This window comes from Aythya fuligula, chromosome 3 (assembly GCF_009819795.1).
Source record: "Aythya fuligula isolate bAytFul2 chromosome 3, bAytFul2.pri, whole genome shotgun sequence".
Taxonomy (NCBI): domain Eukaryota; kingdom Metazoa; phylum Chordata; class Aves; order Anseriformes; family Anatidae; genus Aythya; species Aythya fuligula.
The window spans coordinates 26,354,383-26,370,223 of NC_045561.1; the positions used below are offsets into that span (position 1 = coordinate 26,354,383).

At 37.9% G+C, this 15,841-nt stretch overlaps 1 protein-coding gene across 1 annotated transcript in view; it reads left to right on the plus strand.

The window, feature by feature from the left end:
* Positions 1-1,441: 1,441 nt before the first annotated feature.
* The window catches only part of CHRM3 (cholinergic receptor muscarinic 3), a 192,746-nt gene continuing 178,346 nt past the window's right edge, over positions 1,442-15,841 (plus strand). The window contains exon 1 of the mRNA XM_032185068.1: positions 1,442-1,487. The gene's annotated coding sequence lies outside the window, so the exon portion shown is untranslated. The remainder of the gene's footprint in view (positions 1,488-15,841) is intronic.

Genomic DNA, 15,841 nt, shown 5'->3' on the forward strand with positions numbered 1-15,841 from the left:
CCCTCCAGCTATTAACAGAGTTTAGTTGTAGGGGGCAAAAGGAAGATGTAGTTGATGCAGACGAAAACAATCTGTGGAAAATAGTCAGAAAATTACACTCATTTTACTTAAGCTTTTCCCTTTAAAGGTGAAAAGAAAATCAATTTGATAGTTTTAAAGATCTGCACAGTTCCATGGAAAACATAAAACCCCACTTGAAAGAGTTTTTGAAATCTCATTCTGTATCTGATTAAAAGTGTATTTTGGACCCCCTGTTTTCAAAATGTTCTGTGAAAGACCAACCACAGTGTTCTGATCACACACTCACTTTAGCCTTGACTTTATTTTAACCTCAGTTTTGAAATAAAATACAATTGAAATAAAAAGCCTCTTTGGAGAGAAAATCCTGAAATCTGAAAATAATTAAATGGGATGCTTCAAAACGTGAAACCTTTCATGTGTTTTTGACTGTGAGTGAAAAAAATCCCAAATTTGTCAAATTTCTGGGTCACTGTTTCTGCTGCACCTCCTTCAGTGCAGCATGGAAGAAGGGTTCTTTAAAGGTATTTTTCAAGCCACTCTACTAAGGATTTTTTTTTGGAAAAGTGGGATTATGTCGGCATCACATGTTATTCATTGAACCCCATCAGCTATATCTCAGCTGTACAGCTACTTGGCTTAGAGCCCACCTCTCCAGCTTTACAGCACATCAGCTGGACTGAAAAATACAGCTCCAGATCAGATCCTCCAATGAGCTTCACATTGCTCTGGCATTCATGTGTAGTGAAACAGAATTGGGATGAATACAATGTTGCTGTTGATAGAATATGAGTGCTCCTTGCTTGGTGTGTGCTCCTTACCCAAGTTCAGCAGCGTGCTGAATGTTAGGCGAAGTGTGGGCATCATCAGTCTCCTGTCAGCACGTGTGCCAGCCCCAGTCAGGCAACTAAGCCGCTGCTCTGCTCTTCCCTACACTTAGTTAATTTGTGTGTGTGCAGTTTGTGCTTTGGCGCAGTTCGGCAATGCAAATTCCTGCTTAAAAACACAAAAAGGAAAATAAAGTAGTTAGCTCTCGCAACCATTGATTTGAGTAAAAATGCATAAAACCATTATCATAAAACAACAATGAATAAATAATCTGAATCTTGAAAAGTCTGAAAGCTGAAAAACCTTCAAAAGTACTGTGGATGAAATATCTGAGCAAAAAATGTTGCAATGATGTCAAGAGAAGCTACTAAGCTACTGCTGGATCATGATGGTGTGCAGCAGACTTTTTCTGTCTTTAAAAGTATGTTTTAAAAAGCAGTGAAATGGATAATTTTATTTTAAATAAGGAACACTGTTTTCACTATTTCATTGTTATGATTTTGTGGTTTTTTTTTTTTGTTTTTTTTTTAGATCTTGGTTGTTATGGCAAAATCTTTCAGCAGTGCGTGGTATGATGGGCTACAGGTTGGATGATCTACAGTCATCTGAAACATGATAAATACTTCTCTTCCTTGTCCATGGTGAGTTTTGTTCCAGTATTACATACACCTATTAAATACTTGACATTTACTTCAGAAAAGCTGCACTGGGTGGTACTCACATTGCTTTCACATGGACTAGCCTAGCATTGTTTATTTACAGTATGCATAGAAAGCAGAGCGTTAACTGTTTGAGGATATTTTAAAAAGCTGAACTTTAAAAAAAGAGACGTACAAAAATGTTTCACTTTTTAGATGATTTTGGAGCTGTGCAAACATCCTTATACGCACCTTGAAATGCTCTCTCTCCCTTCAGCTTGAAAGCGTCTTTATCTCAATGTGTAGTATTTTAGGTCAAATTAGATTCAAGCTGAATTGAATGCTCTTTTTTACTATCAGGCATATCACAATGTATTCTATGTATTAAAAATAAACGAACAAACAAACAAAAAAAACACAACACAACAACACCAAAAACCTTCTCTGTAGCTATGTTACAAATATAGTTCAAAACACAAAAAATAAGTTGGAGAACATATTTTCTCCAGGAGTTTTCAGTTTTATTTTTGAACTGTCTGTATTTTGTGCTTACAATTACTCTGCTTGTAGTATTTATGAGCAATGTTAAGTATTGTATAAACAACAATATTAAAAGCAAGGCTCCTCATAGTATAACTGAACTATCCCTTCTGATTTACACAGTGTCCAGACATGCAATAATGAGATCCAAGGCACTAGTTGTTCATTTGGCTAAACACAAGTTCAACATTGACAAACCAAATTTGGATATCAAAATGTTCCACTGACTGCTCTTTAATACACCAGAAATAGCAGCCCAGTCTCCTGCCCAAGTATCAGGTTAAGCATTTGAGGTTAAAGTTCTATCTGTCTCCCTCTTCTCCCTTTTGAGGGTTTTGACTAGGCTCTTACTGCAAAGTTTGTTTGAGATTGGTACTGAATTTTCAGGAATAGCTGAATAACTTTTCTTAAAATCTGTAAAAGTTTCTTACCCTAAGTCTGTGGCTAGGGTTGAAGTTAAAAGAAAAGATCTGACACTGCCTGCATGAAATGTATCCTGCCTTTTCTACTCCTGTTCTAGATTTCAGAGTCCTTAAAAGTATGCAGAAGTAGGGAGAAAAGCAGAGATGCAAGCTGTGAGAACAGAAGAGGGAAATTAATGGCATTAGTCAAAGCCATTCTTATGATATGCTTAAGTACTGTAATGAAGTGACACAGAGGCAATACAGTTTCCAGAGATGTGTTTACACTTGATAATGGAAAGACATGTTTAAATATCCTGTATAAATGGATAGGGATATTTGCCAACGAAACTGGTTACTGTTATTTTTGGTGGAAGTAAGTTATTTACACAGTGAAATGGCCAGATACATAGCACGCCTTTTTCATCCTTTGGAAGGCATCTTCCGCCTGCCTCTCTTACAGTTTCAGCTGGCTTTGCATTTCAAATGACATGTCTCCCAGGTACTAACCATACCACTCTGACACCGGAGAACCAGATAAATAGAAAGGAAAACATCACCTCACTTGTTCCTACCGGCAAATTATTTGGGGGGGGAGGAAAAGCGGATACTGTTTGATGGGTTATCTAGCACCTGTTGATTCTGAGAAGCAGTTCCCCGGGTATTCATCAAGTTCTGCATTGTTCCCTAACCAGGCTTTTTATTTGTCGAATTAGCTGATTTGCTTCAAAGACTTGACCTTTTCGTTTCTCCTTTTACTTATCAGCAATGTGCCATGCATTTCTGAGTCTGTTTTTGCATCCTGAATGTGCACTGATTCATGATGAAATAAGGGCTTTGTGATAGGTCTGCTGGAAGGACTAAGTTCTTTAAACAGAGAAAAGGATGTCTGTCCTGTATGTGCAAACAGGATTTGGTCTTCTTTTCCAGAGGTCTGCCACACCACATTATATTGCAACTGCTCTCTGTGTCCACCAACATGAGAACAGAATACAGTCTACAGTGTTTCCTTCATGACCAAACAACCAAAAAAAATAAAATAGCGATGCAGTCTTAAGTTCCTGCTTACATTCTTGCTTAAGAAATGTCATTTTACGATTTTTTAAAAAAAGGGGGGGGGGACACAAACAAAAAATCCCTGCTGCTTGCTTTGGCAGTCTGTTCATCAAGATCACTTCTCTTTGCAGTCATACCCTTCAAGCAAAGAGAGGATGTGTGCGAAGGGTGTCTTGGTCTCCCTCTCACTGTCACGCCCACTAAAGTAGGTTCTCAAAAGCCCAGAAACTTAGCCCAGAGATTCCCTCTAACCAGGTTAAATCTAAGGTAAGCATCAGAAAGTAAACTGAACATCGCCACACGTGACATGAATCCTAGAGGATTTTGTACCACTACTAACTAGAGTAGCTTGAGGAATGTTATTCTGAGATTAAGTAGTCCTTATTTGTTGAATTCAAACCCTACAGGAGAAGAAGGAATATTCAAATTAATAGACATTTAATAGACATTTAGAATCTGTAAAATAACAAAGATAATAATAGTAGTTCCAGTTTGCTCCAGAATCTCATACTCCAGTAGCTAGATCAGGTAAACCTACTGCAGAAAAATACATTAAGCTGATGAAGTCAGGCTTTTAGAGGAGGTGGTGAGATAACAAAAAGTTACTTGAAAATGAAATGGAAAGACTTATAAGTACTGGACATACAAAATTATGCATCAGCATCTAGTTATTGACTGTCCACTGTAACTTCATTTTGCATTAGATGAGCTGATAACAATTTTGGCTTTTTTTTTTTTTTTTGTGGCTGAAAAGTACAATTAGCTCTTCTGAGATTAAAAACTAACAAAAAAAATCAAACAATCTCAACTGCCTCCTGTATATTGAGAAGTTTCACATGGTATTTTAATATTTAAAGGTTTTTTTTAATACTGAATATGTGAAGTCAGCACAGGAGGACAAAAAAGCTGTGAAGAACAGATGTCAGGTGCTGTTTAGGAGACATTTATGATAATTAAAAAGAGAATATATAAAACATTAAAGGTCAGGACATCTACAAACAAGATAAGTAGATCAGACCATATGTTAAGTTGTAAGAATTACCAGGGAATTTTAAGTACATAGTCTCACCAACTTACTTGGAAGGCGCTCTGAAAATAAGCATAGGAAACTCAATAAAAAAAACTGTGTTAGATACCCCGAAGTCCAAAGACCTATCAGCTGTATTTTGGAGTGTTAAATAACATAGACAACAACTTGTAGGGACATCAGCAACTGCTCAGTGGTGTTACAGTTCTATTACCAGACTTAAAAACTACCTCCCCAAAAACAAAACAAAACAAACAAAAAAAAGAAACAAAACAAACAAACAAACAAACAACAACAACAACAACAAAATACAAAATACCAAATACTAAACTGGCAACAACAAAACATGGAAAAGGCCTAGCCCTGGATCTTGATTTCAGATGCAGTTCTCAGCTCAAAACAATTTATGGCAAGAAGCATATTAAAACCTCCTATACCAACACTAAGTAATTGAAAGCTTGGGTTTTGGATATTTCTGCTTCTGAACTCTAGTTTCAGCATCTCTGTGCTGATAGCTCTTTGCAGTTCAAAGTGTTGTAACTGAAGTAACGTGTTCCGTTTCAACTGCAAATCATTAATAGTAAGTATTAAAAACAATCATTTTTTGTTATTTCCATTGCTTTCTTCTTGTGGAAATGCAGTGTTCTGTAGACTGATTTTGGTTGGGGCATTACTCCATCAGTGCTCACAAAGATGTATTCACTGAATCTGGATCTGTCCTCTCTGCCAGACCAAACTTCTAGCTGGGCTTTATGAATGCTTCATGGGCTTCGTTTGGATGCCAGAATAAATGACTTAACTGGTACATGGAAGGAATCAAAATGAAGCATGCATTGTTTATTGTAGTAATTACAATCTTACTGAGATACAACCTGAACTGAGATGCCTGCAGCTAATAAACAGAAACAAATGAATAATTGTTAGCATTGACTTGAAAATTTCTGGTTCTGGTGAATATGAACTAGGTTTTTAATGTTGTGCCAATACGTTCAAATAAAGTTAGGATTCCCCTTTATCCTTTTCCTTTCATTTTCCCACACTCTTGTGTACTTCATTACCAAGCTGATACTGTGATCCAGAAGGACTGCCCTATAAAGAGTCTTCTGCCAAAGCTGCTTCAAAAACCACAGAGAAACTAACCTCAAAGTTAGTTATTGGTTAAGGCAGTTCAGTAACCTGGCGATCTGCTGTCTACTAAGGGTTTTCTATTGGTAAGGAATCTCAACTAATGATTCTCTGTCAGTGTGTCCTGACTGATACGCTAGCCAGTGGAGCAGTGCATCATCTTATTTCCTCTTAAATAGGGTCCCAGTCTTAGGAATATGATAAGATTTGGCTTTAAATTTAATGTTGCAACAAATTGCTATATCTGCGTGGAAATAGTGAAATATATTCAATTTCTCTAGGTTTGCATCTGTGTTTAGTTCTCTTCTGAATTAATGCTAGGTAAGTAGCTCCATGCGATTTTTGCATTAAAAAAAAAGAAAAAAAAGTAAATGAGTGAAGCTGCTTGGAAAGAGAAGAGGCAGCATGGTAATGCTACTGTTGTGTTTAAATTCTATAATGTTTAACTGCACCAGGCTCTTAAAGTGCTTATTTTAAAGTTCCAGCAAACTTGCATGAAAACATATCCAGTGAATTAATAAATATTTTTTAGCCTTTCTACCGTGCTATAAAGGATATTTTAAGAGAGAGAAAATGGCTGCCATTGCATTATTATTCTACAAAAGACCAAGGTCTTGCCAATTTTATTGGGGTAAAAAAGGCATATGTAAAAACTAGCAAAATGATTGTTTTTGTCCTTAGAATGATATTCTAGATTTTCCCCTTAAACAGTGATATAAGAATATTCTACATGTACTGCACAGCTGTTTTTTAATTTTATATATATTTTTATTTATTTTTCTGCTTTGAAGGTAAAGTTTCCAGTGGAAAACCAAGACACAGTACAGAACTATCCAGCCCCCATCATCAGTTTTCTAGGGAAGGATCCTGGAAAGCTGGAAGTGTTTTAGATGGCGTATGACCTAGGAGAGCAGTATCCATGGGGAACTGCCTTTGGTGCCTTAGCATGGGTTCCTCCCATCCAAGTTAAACCATGCCAAGCTGCAGTGAAGTAGTGCAACAAACTCAGATCTTTTGGAAGGGAGAGATGGCTTTACTTTAATCTCAGATCAAGTTGACTTTACCCATTTGTGTCCTCACACTAGCACGCTCACAATGCTAGAAGGTGTGTCCACATGATCTGACTAGCATCACTTTTGTGTAGGCTTGGATTTTTCTTGATTAGTGCTGACAAACGAGTTTTGGGGAAGGTCTTTTATATGACAGGACCCAGTGGTCACTATATTTTAATCATTTGCCTCAGACTTACTTACTTCAACCTCTGAATTTAAGGCTTCTGTGCTTGTGTTGCCATTTCTCAGGACAGCTGGGCTGGCAGGAGGGGGCACTTGGTGTCACCAAGAGTGGCATCTCCCTTACTGCATGCTTACACTTCTGGCCCACAGCAGCCTGTTCTAGAGCATAACTAATTTCATCTTTGGGAGTTTATGGGGTATTCAATATTTTGGGGTAGTATACCTAGGGCATATACCTTGGGACAGTTTTGGATACCTAGCTTGAGAATAAGTGCTAAGTGTTTACCATGAAAATTTAGAACCTTTAAGTTTCCCAGGATTAAGTACTCAAATATGTATATAGAAAATGGAATTATGTTTCTTCTTAACAGAACCTGGGAATCTGCATAGTCTGGTGGGCATTTTCATTGCACTGGAGTCAGACAGTGCTTCCTGCATCCCTGAGAAGCCCAAGATTGGTAACTTCCAGAGGTCCTCACAGAAAGGTTTCAATAAGGACTTCTAGGGAGGGAAGACAAACAAACAAAGGCCAAAGAAGGTTTACTGCTTAGAGCAATGATCTTTTTTTTTTTTTTTTTTGTTCTTTTGTAGTTAGAAGGCAAAGTTCCTTTCTGCTTATTGTTTGGAGGTTTATATTACATAAATATGTGTGTTGGAACTAGAATTTTATATGAGCATAATTCTGAAATAAACAAGTTAACATTGAGATGTTTAAAAGCTGTGTGGCCTCAACTTTGGGAGAAGAAAGTTGTCCTTTGGATAAATAAGAGAGATAAATAAATAAATTAAAAAGCCTGACAGCAAAAATATATTTCAGGCCATCTAAATAATTGGAATACTCATGAGTAATTAGAGACAGCAGTTGGCTGTCAGGCCCATGGGCAGTCTCCGCCCACCCCAGGTGTGAACATCACCCACCTAGGTGGCTCTGCCCTTTCTATAGGCAGATTCCCATCTCCTCCGCTCCCATCCCCTCTTCCACTTGGCTTTTTCTATGCTACAGACCCCCTCCCTGGTCACTTCTTGAGGAATGTCATCAGGTTTCTGTTGGCTCCAACCTCGGGTGAGTAAGTCTGGCTGGAGGCTCTTCTGCCAGCCACAGCAGCGCTCCAGCGCTCCCCTGACTTAGAAGGTGCAAATAGGCAGCAGACACTGGCACCGAGCAGGTCACTGATGGAGCTGCTGAGCAACACAAGCCACCCTAATTTACCTCTGTAAAGAGATATGGGTTTGTTTTTCACTTTCACTCTATTTCTATTATTATTTGTAACATATTGATGTTACCCTGTACCCAACATACTGTGTTACCCAACAGCAGGGAACTATTATAAGGTCCTGTGCCAGAATTAAACATATAATCATTTTGAGACTCAACCAAAAAGTAGCTTTGCAAAGCACAATTTAGAAAAAAAAAATCAGGTAAGAATCACAACAAAAAAAAAATCAGGTAAGAATAATTGCAGCTGTGTGACTTCCCACTGATCAAATGCATATATTTCCTATATCTCCTCTCACTTTAATTATGCTCTTTTAGCTGGCATTAGCAATAGTAGAAATAGGGAAAAGAGAAAACACTGGTTGAAAAGACACAGCTTTTGAAAAGCAATTTACATATTTCAGCTAAGAGAAACAAAATCTAAGGCTTTGAAAGGACTAATGAAGTGCTTGAGAAGGGGAGGAATGAGTTTCATAAGTTTAATTCATGCTGTTGTGGCAGGCATCCACAGTTCAATTCTGCATTAATTGCTTTTAGATGAGCTCTGCGTTAAATCTGAATAAATTTATTTAGAGATTTATATGATTTTTTTTTTAAACTGTTGTCAATAAGAGCATGTAGATATTGTCAACCTATTACCTTGAACAGAAATATCTCATTGAGATCAGAACTGCTGCTAGAAAACTAGATCAGTACAGATTTTTAAAAGTAAAACAGTCATACTTTCTGATAGAATAACTACTGTTCATAGGTAATTTTCCCTTTTACAGACTCCCTGGTTACACTGAAATGTTACTGGATACCCTTCTTTGTCAGAAAATTAACGTAGTAGAAGTAAAGCAGCATAAAATCTTCAAAACCTTAAGGACCTTGTCTTTTGTGGATTTGCTTTTGATAAAAGCAACTTAATCTTTAATATTCTTTTCTGTTAAAGTTTAACTTCTGATTTTCATAAAACTATGTAACACTTCTCTTTATCAGCTTTCCTCTCATTTTATTTCCCTTTATATTATACTGTTTTCTACAGCTTTATGTAATCATGTCTTACGAATGCATTTTCTGTGAATTAAGTGCATTTTAGGGTGGTTTGCAGCAGCTCATTTGGGCTAAATTTTTTGTGGGTAAGCCATTCTTTTGGAGAATTTTATTTTTTGTTCTAAATTATTTGCTGAAATGCTGCTGTGAATAGAATTGATAAAAGTAGTTCTTTGTCATGATGACATATTAAGGAAATAATAATTTAGATACATCAGGATACTGGTTTTGAATAATGGGCACCACTGGCTTAGTGAGACGTGATATTTATTCTAAGCATTGTTATATGCTATTAATGTTAATTTGCTGGATGTCATTAACTGATGTCTTTTTTGGGGAATACACATATATAGATGTGCACTCATAAACAAAAGAAAATAAATTATCCAGAAACACTTCAAAAAAGGAGTGGTTCAGGGGAAAAGAAATGATCATCCTCTTTGTGAGAGATGAGCAAACCTGGAAAGTAATTTCTCTCCTTTAAAATAAAACCTGCACCATTTTTTAAATGGCATGCTTTATCTGTGTTCTGAATCCATTACTGTGCATCTCTGATTACGCAGATCTTGACAATAAGAGTTGTATTCATCTGGTGTCTCTCAATTGTCAATAGAGAGAGGCAGGCGACTCCAAGAGGCAGTTCTTCTCTTATATCTGTCTTAGATACTTATCTTAGAAGAGGATATATTACCCTCTGGAGCTGACTGTGTATGCAATATTGTTATTTCCTATTTTAAAAACAGGCCAAGATAAGCATGAAGAGCTCCATGCTTCCTATAGTTCTCTTTATTTTGTTGGAGCTATGGCAATTGCGGCTCTTGAGCTACTGCGCTTGTTCAAATGGCTCTGCATTTTAAGTGCACAAAGGCTCTCTGTGAACGGTAGAATCTTTCTGGCTGGGAGATACAATACTTTAACCACTGTTATTATGTGGCACAATAAAAATGAAAGTCTTCAATTATACCAGCACTTAAACCAAATCAGTGTTGTTCTTCAGATCTTTTGTTTGCCTGATGGTTTGACATTCATAGCAATAACAGGCTTGCAGTGCTGTATTCTACCTGCTTCCCTTCCATATATAAACATAACGTTAAATTTATTAAAAATAGGAGGTTGCAAAAAATAGTGTCTGGAGAAGCAAGACTTTTAGAACCATCTCCTGCTTTTTCTATTTGTTACAGGAAAAATGCAATGTGTATCAATAATATTCATTTAATTAGCTTGTACAATATAATTTCTCTATTTTTTTCTGGTTTGCACAAACTTGCACTGCTCATCGTCTTTCATGTTAACTATGCTAGCTGAACTCCTAAAAAAAAAAAAACAAACAAACAAACAAAAAAAAAAAACACCTTTGCCTCTGTTAGGCATCTTTTGCACAGCCAGCTTAAACAGGAACAACTGTAAAAATAAAATGGTGCTTCAGTGTAGTGCCACATTAGTCTTGTCTATGTTTATTCGTTGTGGTAGCTTTTTAGCTTTTTTCCAAATATTTGTTAATTCTAGTATCTTCACTCTCCCTCTGGTGAGAGCAATACTAATTTTAATGTGTTCATTCATCTAGTTTTCCATGGATTAGACATTCTTCATTTCCTCTCCTACGTAAAATGAATGTAGTGGTGCTCTGTTAAGTAGTCAGTGTTTCACGACAGCGATGTGGATGTTTTAGTGGTATAGAAATTATTTCCCATTGGAGAATATATAGCTTTTTTCAGGACCTACGGTCTGAGTTTCATCGCCAGCCAAGTGAAGTTAATGGGTTGACTCTGCATTATGCAGGACCTTCTTGTATAGTGCTAATTAATCAGTGCCATGCATTAAAGCTGAAACCTTTTGGATGAGAAGTAACAGCAAGGCTTCAACCATTTGTACTAATAAAAGAGAAAGTGCCATTTGGGGTTACCCTGACCAGATTTCAGCTTGTATTACATCCTGCATAATAACCTTCTTACTACATTTCAGTGCCGTAGTCTGCTGGTCTTTAATTCTTTCTCTAAGCTATATTGTGGTTTGGCACAGCTGAGCCCCTCCTGTGTTGCCTCCTTCAGGTGGCTTCACTTCAAAAGCCTGGAAAAGATCATTCCACGTAGAAACAGGTAGCACTGCAGTAACATAGGAGAGGTGTTTAAAGTTTGGTCTGCTTTTGCTGCCCGAAAGATTGTTGATATTTTGGCTTTGCTACATGAGTGGTAGGAGAGAACATTTTCCGTTTAAGAAAAGCATGAAATTGCCAAGTTTGACAGTCTATAAAACAGCTATCAAAGAGCAGTTGAAGACTTTCAAAAGAAGATTTGTGGGTGTGATTATGCTCGGGGGAGAGGGAAAAGAAATGAGGGATCTGCTGCAAAGAGGCAAATCCTGTGAGGACTGAGGCATCAGACAAGCTTTCCAACAAGAGCCTGGAGCATTATTGTGTGCAGCAGGTGATGCCAATGAGTCTGAAAAGCTCAGATTAAATGAATGCAGGTGTTGGTGTTAGAAAATCATGTCTCAAAAGAATAGTGCTAGTTACCGTCAAGGGATTGTTCTTGCCAAAAGAAGTTTGGAGGTAATTTAAATTGCAGCGCAACTTGACTTTGTGTTAGCTCCAAGCAAGGTCATAAAAATAGTCATGCATATGATTTAGTTCTGCACGTGAGTCAGCTCTGGAGCAGGAATACTCTTAGATTTCTTTTGTTTGGAAAATTTACATGCTTGAGACATTTCAAGCCCAGGCTCACCATTTTGTTAAAGTTCTAGTACAAATTTTTGAAACCAGGAGGAGAAAATATTCAAAATAGATTTATAACAATCAGTTTCATGACAATCTTGTCGTTTTTCTGTAATGGGCACAATAAGGAAGAACAGCTCTTGAAAATAAAACAATAGATATAAACATGCAGTGTAGGTTGAGGGCACTATAAAATCTTTTTTTTTTTTTCAGTATTTTTCCAGTACATTAACATTTTGTGTAAGTAGAAGGATTATTCTTAAAAAAAAAAAAAAAAAAAAAAAAAAAGTGTTCTTGCAGTATTTAGGAATTTTAGTCCATTGCATTTGGGTGTAATCAAGTTGGTGCACAAAAAGGACAAACAGAGAAGCTTTTACAATTTTTAAAAGGATATGGCCTTAGAAGGGAGGGGGATTTCATTTCTGTGTTTAGAAGGGGCCGTGGTAAAGCCACATGGAGTGGCATCATTTGGTGGTCCCAGCCTTTGGTGGGCTTGCTTAGAGAAAGGTGAAGCTTCTGACTCTGATGCTACCCAGTGGAGGGCTGCATGCATCTGCTGCTGTTACATACATCTATAGTCATGAGCCATTTATAAGATACAGGCTAATTCAGCTGTACCTGGAGACTTGTGGTTATTTCAGAGGACAAATAGTCCTGTCATATTATCATCACTTTGCTGAGCAGTATGAGACTGCTAACATTTACTCTCTTTGGTTAATTCAAAGAAAGCTATAAACTTTGCTTGTGAACTGTTTTGCACAGCTGCTTTTAAAACACATTTCTGTGAGCCATATCAATGTTGACAGAACTTCTGATTATGTTTGACTTTTATTTTTGCTCTCAGTATTTTATGTACTTGAATTAATGATTATAAGGTGTCCTATTACTGATAAGATCCTAACTATATGAAGGACAGAAGTAAAGCTCTTTCACTTTTCTCCTGCTTCTCCTCTCGCTTTCCTTAGATATGTCATGTAGGAGAAGAAAGCCAAAGCAAGGCACAAGTATCCATGTGCAAAAAAAAGTCATAATCTGTTTATGCTGGTGCTGAGAATGCTTTATCTTGTTTTAAGTATGTTGATACAGTGCATTCAAAAATCTTCCTGTGCTCAGTCTGTAATTATTATTGCAATAATCTAATTCAAGCATGATGGACTATATAGTTAGAGTATTTTTGTCAAAAATTAATCCTTAAGGTTTTGGTTTCCCGTTGGTGAGAGGTGAAAAATCAATCTAGAAATGTTTTAATGGCTGCGGGACTGGCCACCCCACCCAGGAGCACACGGAGCCACCAGGCTTGAGAAAGAGCCATTCTTCACTGAAGCTGCTCCCCTTTCTCTCCCCACCCATCTCTGAAGCCCAAACAGTGCAGATGTTGCTGACTTCCAGATGTATTTTCCCACTTCCACCAGTTTTTTCTAGCTAGGAGATTGCAGGATGTTTTTGAAAACAGCATTTTTTGCAAGTTTCCCAAAATCTTTAATGTTTTCTAGTATCCCAAAATTAAGATTAAATTCTGTTAATCTTTTTTTTTTTTCCCCATAGTAATTAAATCCATAGGTCTTTTCCAAGAAATTCATTTAAAATTTATGTTGTTTTTTCCCAAAGGGAGTTTTCTGCTATGCTAAATAAATAAAAATAAATAAACTAAATAAAAATAAAGCTCTTTGATCACCTTTCCTCCCCCTTTAATATGGGCAGTGTTTCCAGCGTAACCTGTGTTCTGTGCCTATAGCTGGTACAGTGTGGGTCTTCATGTGCCACCCAGTCTATCAGGGGAATTGTGCTAAGTATAAGAATTGAGAGCCTCAAATTTCCTTGACTGTGGCTGATTCATGCTCCCAAATCAGTGAGCATCTGTTGGCTGTATCCTACTGCATTTCTGCAGAGGCGGTGCTGCCCTTGACCATGCTGAGAGGAGGGTGCTTGCTCTGCCCTGGTGCAAACTTGTTAGGAAAAGCCTGTCATTGCTTTGGAGGGCCTGGGGTTGGAGGGAAATGGGAGGTACAGGCTTTGGGAAAGGAAAAGATAATAAACAAGGCTGGCCATCTTGAGACAGTAACTGTATTGTCAAAGCGAACACTGAGGTTTCAGAGAGAAATCTCTTGGCAGTGTCATAAATTATAACTTTTGTATTTGCTGCTGTGCAGATGTGAAATTGTGCAGTTAAGAAAATTATGCACAGGTTAGAGAAACAGACTTTTCCAGTAGGGTGCTTCACTTAGATGATACCTGCAGAAAGTTTGTCAGAGCTCTTTTGCACTCTTAAAGTACTCCAAATCCACGGGATCTGGGGAGAGCACGTATCTCATAGTGTACCGTAACGAGTGATAAACTAGCATTATGTCTGTGTTTTCGGTGTAGTTGTGGGCCTTGTTGTCTACTTATGGAGTATATGGTTAAGTTAAAATTCATAATCTGGCAAAAGAATAGGTTTAAAGTGAGATGCTGGGCAAAAAACAGCAAGAGAGTTTAGGAGACAGCTTATGTGCTCTTGCACATATTTAAGGCAAAAAGAAAATTGAGCTGAAATCAGGAATAATGGAGGGGTATGGGTAGATGCGCATTGTGAAAAGGGTGAAAAATATAAGTAGTTTGAAATGAAATATCCTTTGTGTGGAAGTCAGAAAGTTTCTACTGTCCAAGGCTTTTTGCTGCTTGCTTCTTAGGATGGGAGTGCTCCCACCCTGAAATCTCTCCCTCAGAAAGCAGCTCAAGCGTCTTCTGTCACTGTAGCGGTTTCTTTATGAGGGAAAGGGCAACGTGAAAATAATTTACTAGCAGCGCTTGGGAACTGTAGCCATCTATTCCCTGACTGAATGCAGATGACAGTAAGTGGCATGTTAGGGTACAAGTTGAATTAGCAGCATTAATTAGCTGTCTGAGCTCTGTTTATTGTTTTTCCTTCTGTGAATCTTTTCCAGACACATTTTGTGGGTCACACATGAAATATTATTAAAGCAACTGCCTACTGTGTGTGTGTGTGTTTTTATTTATCTCCATTCTATAATTCTTCGAATCCAGTACGATCTGGGAAAATTACCCTTTTCAGAAGGGTAAGGAGGACAGTTATTAACCTTAGTGGGTTGTTTTGGACTGACTTTGTGAGGTAAAAGTGAGTTTGAAAATGAAGTGTTCTTGCACTGCTTGTGGAAGGGAAGCAGTGGGTAGGGGGAGGTACAGTGAAACATGCCTGTCCTGAAAGGAAGGGTGTCGGTTTCACCATGCATTGCCTGTGATGCATTATCTTTCCCATGTCCTTCCGTGCTTTTTTTTTTTTTTTCTTCTAAGTTGTCTGGATAAGCTGTCTGATAATGCACCTGCCTAAAAAGCATCCCAGGCTGCAGCGGCAGCTTCAACCGTGTTACACAGCAGGGGCAGTGGGATGGGGCATGGTGCCTCGAAAGCATGGTTTGTAGCACAGTTTTCCATGGGGGAGTGCCTGGGCTATGTCTCCCAGGCTCTGGCAGGGGTAGTGCAAAGGGGATGTTGTTCGGACTTGGTGCTGCTTTGGTGCCACTCCTGTCCCACGGTTTGCCAACAAATACTTCCCATGTCTCTTGCTCCTCAGCTCATGGAGAGCCCTCACCCACTTCAAGAATTATTGAAGGAGTGCTTGTGCAGTAAGTTCTGATTGAACTTGGGTTTCCTATTTGTATTTCATAATTTGGGGAAATGATGATTCAACTGACCTTCAAAGGAGGTTGACACTGGACTGCAATAAGAATATAATTTTTTTTTTATTATTATTATTTTCTTCAAATTGACCTGTACAGCCATCTCTTCAATACTTTGTTACTTCTGTAGGAGGGCATGAATCAGCTGTGATGACTTGGTGAAGTTTGTGCATTATCTGTACCTATGCTTTTATGTGGGCATTTTCAGTCACTATAGCGCTTGTTCTTGCTGGTGAAAGAGCCTGTAGGATGTGGTTTTCCCCCCATTTACTGATGGACTTACTTACATATTCAGAAGTGCTTATTGCTTTGTTTGCTGTCACCAGTTGCTTTTC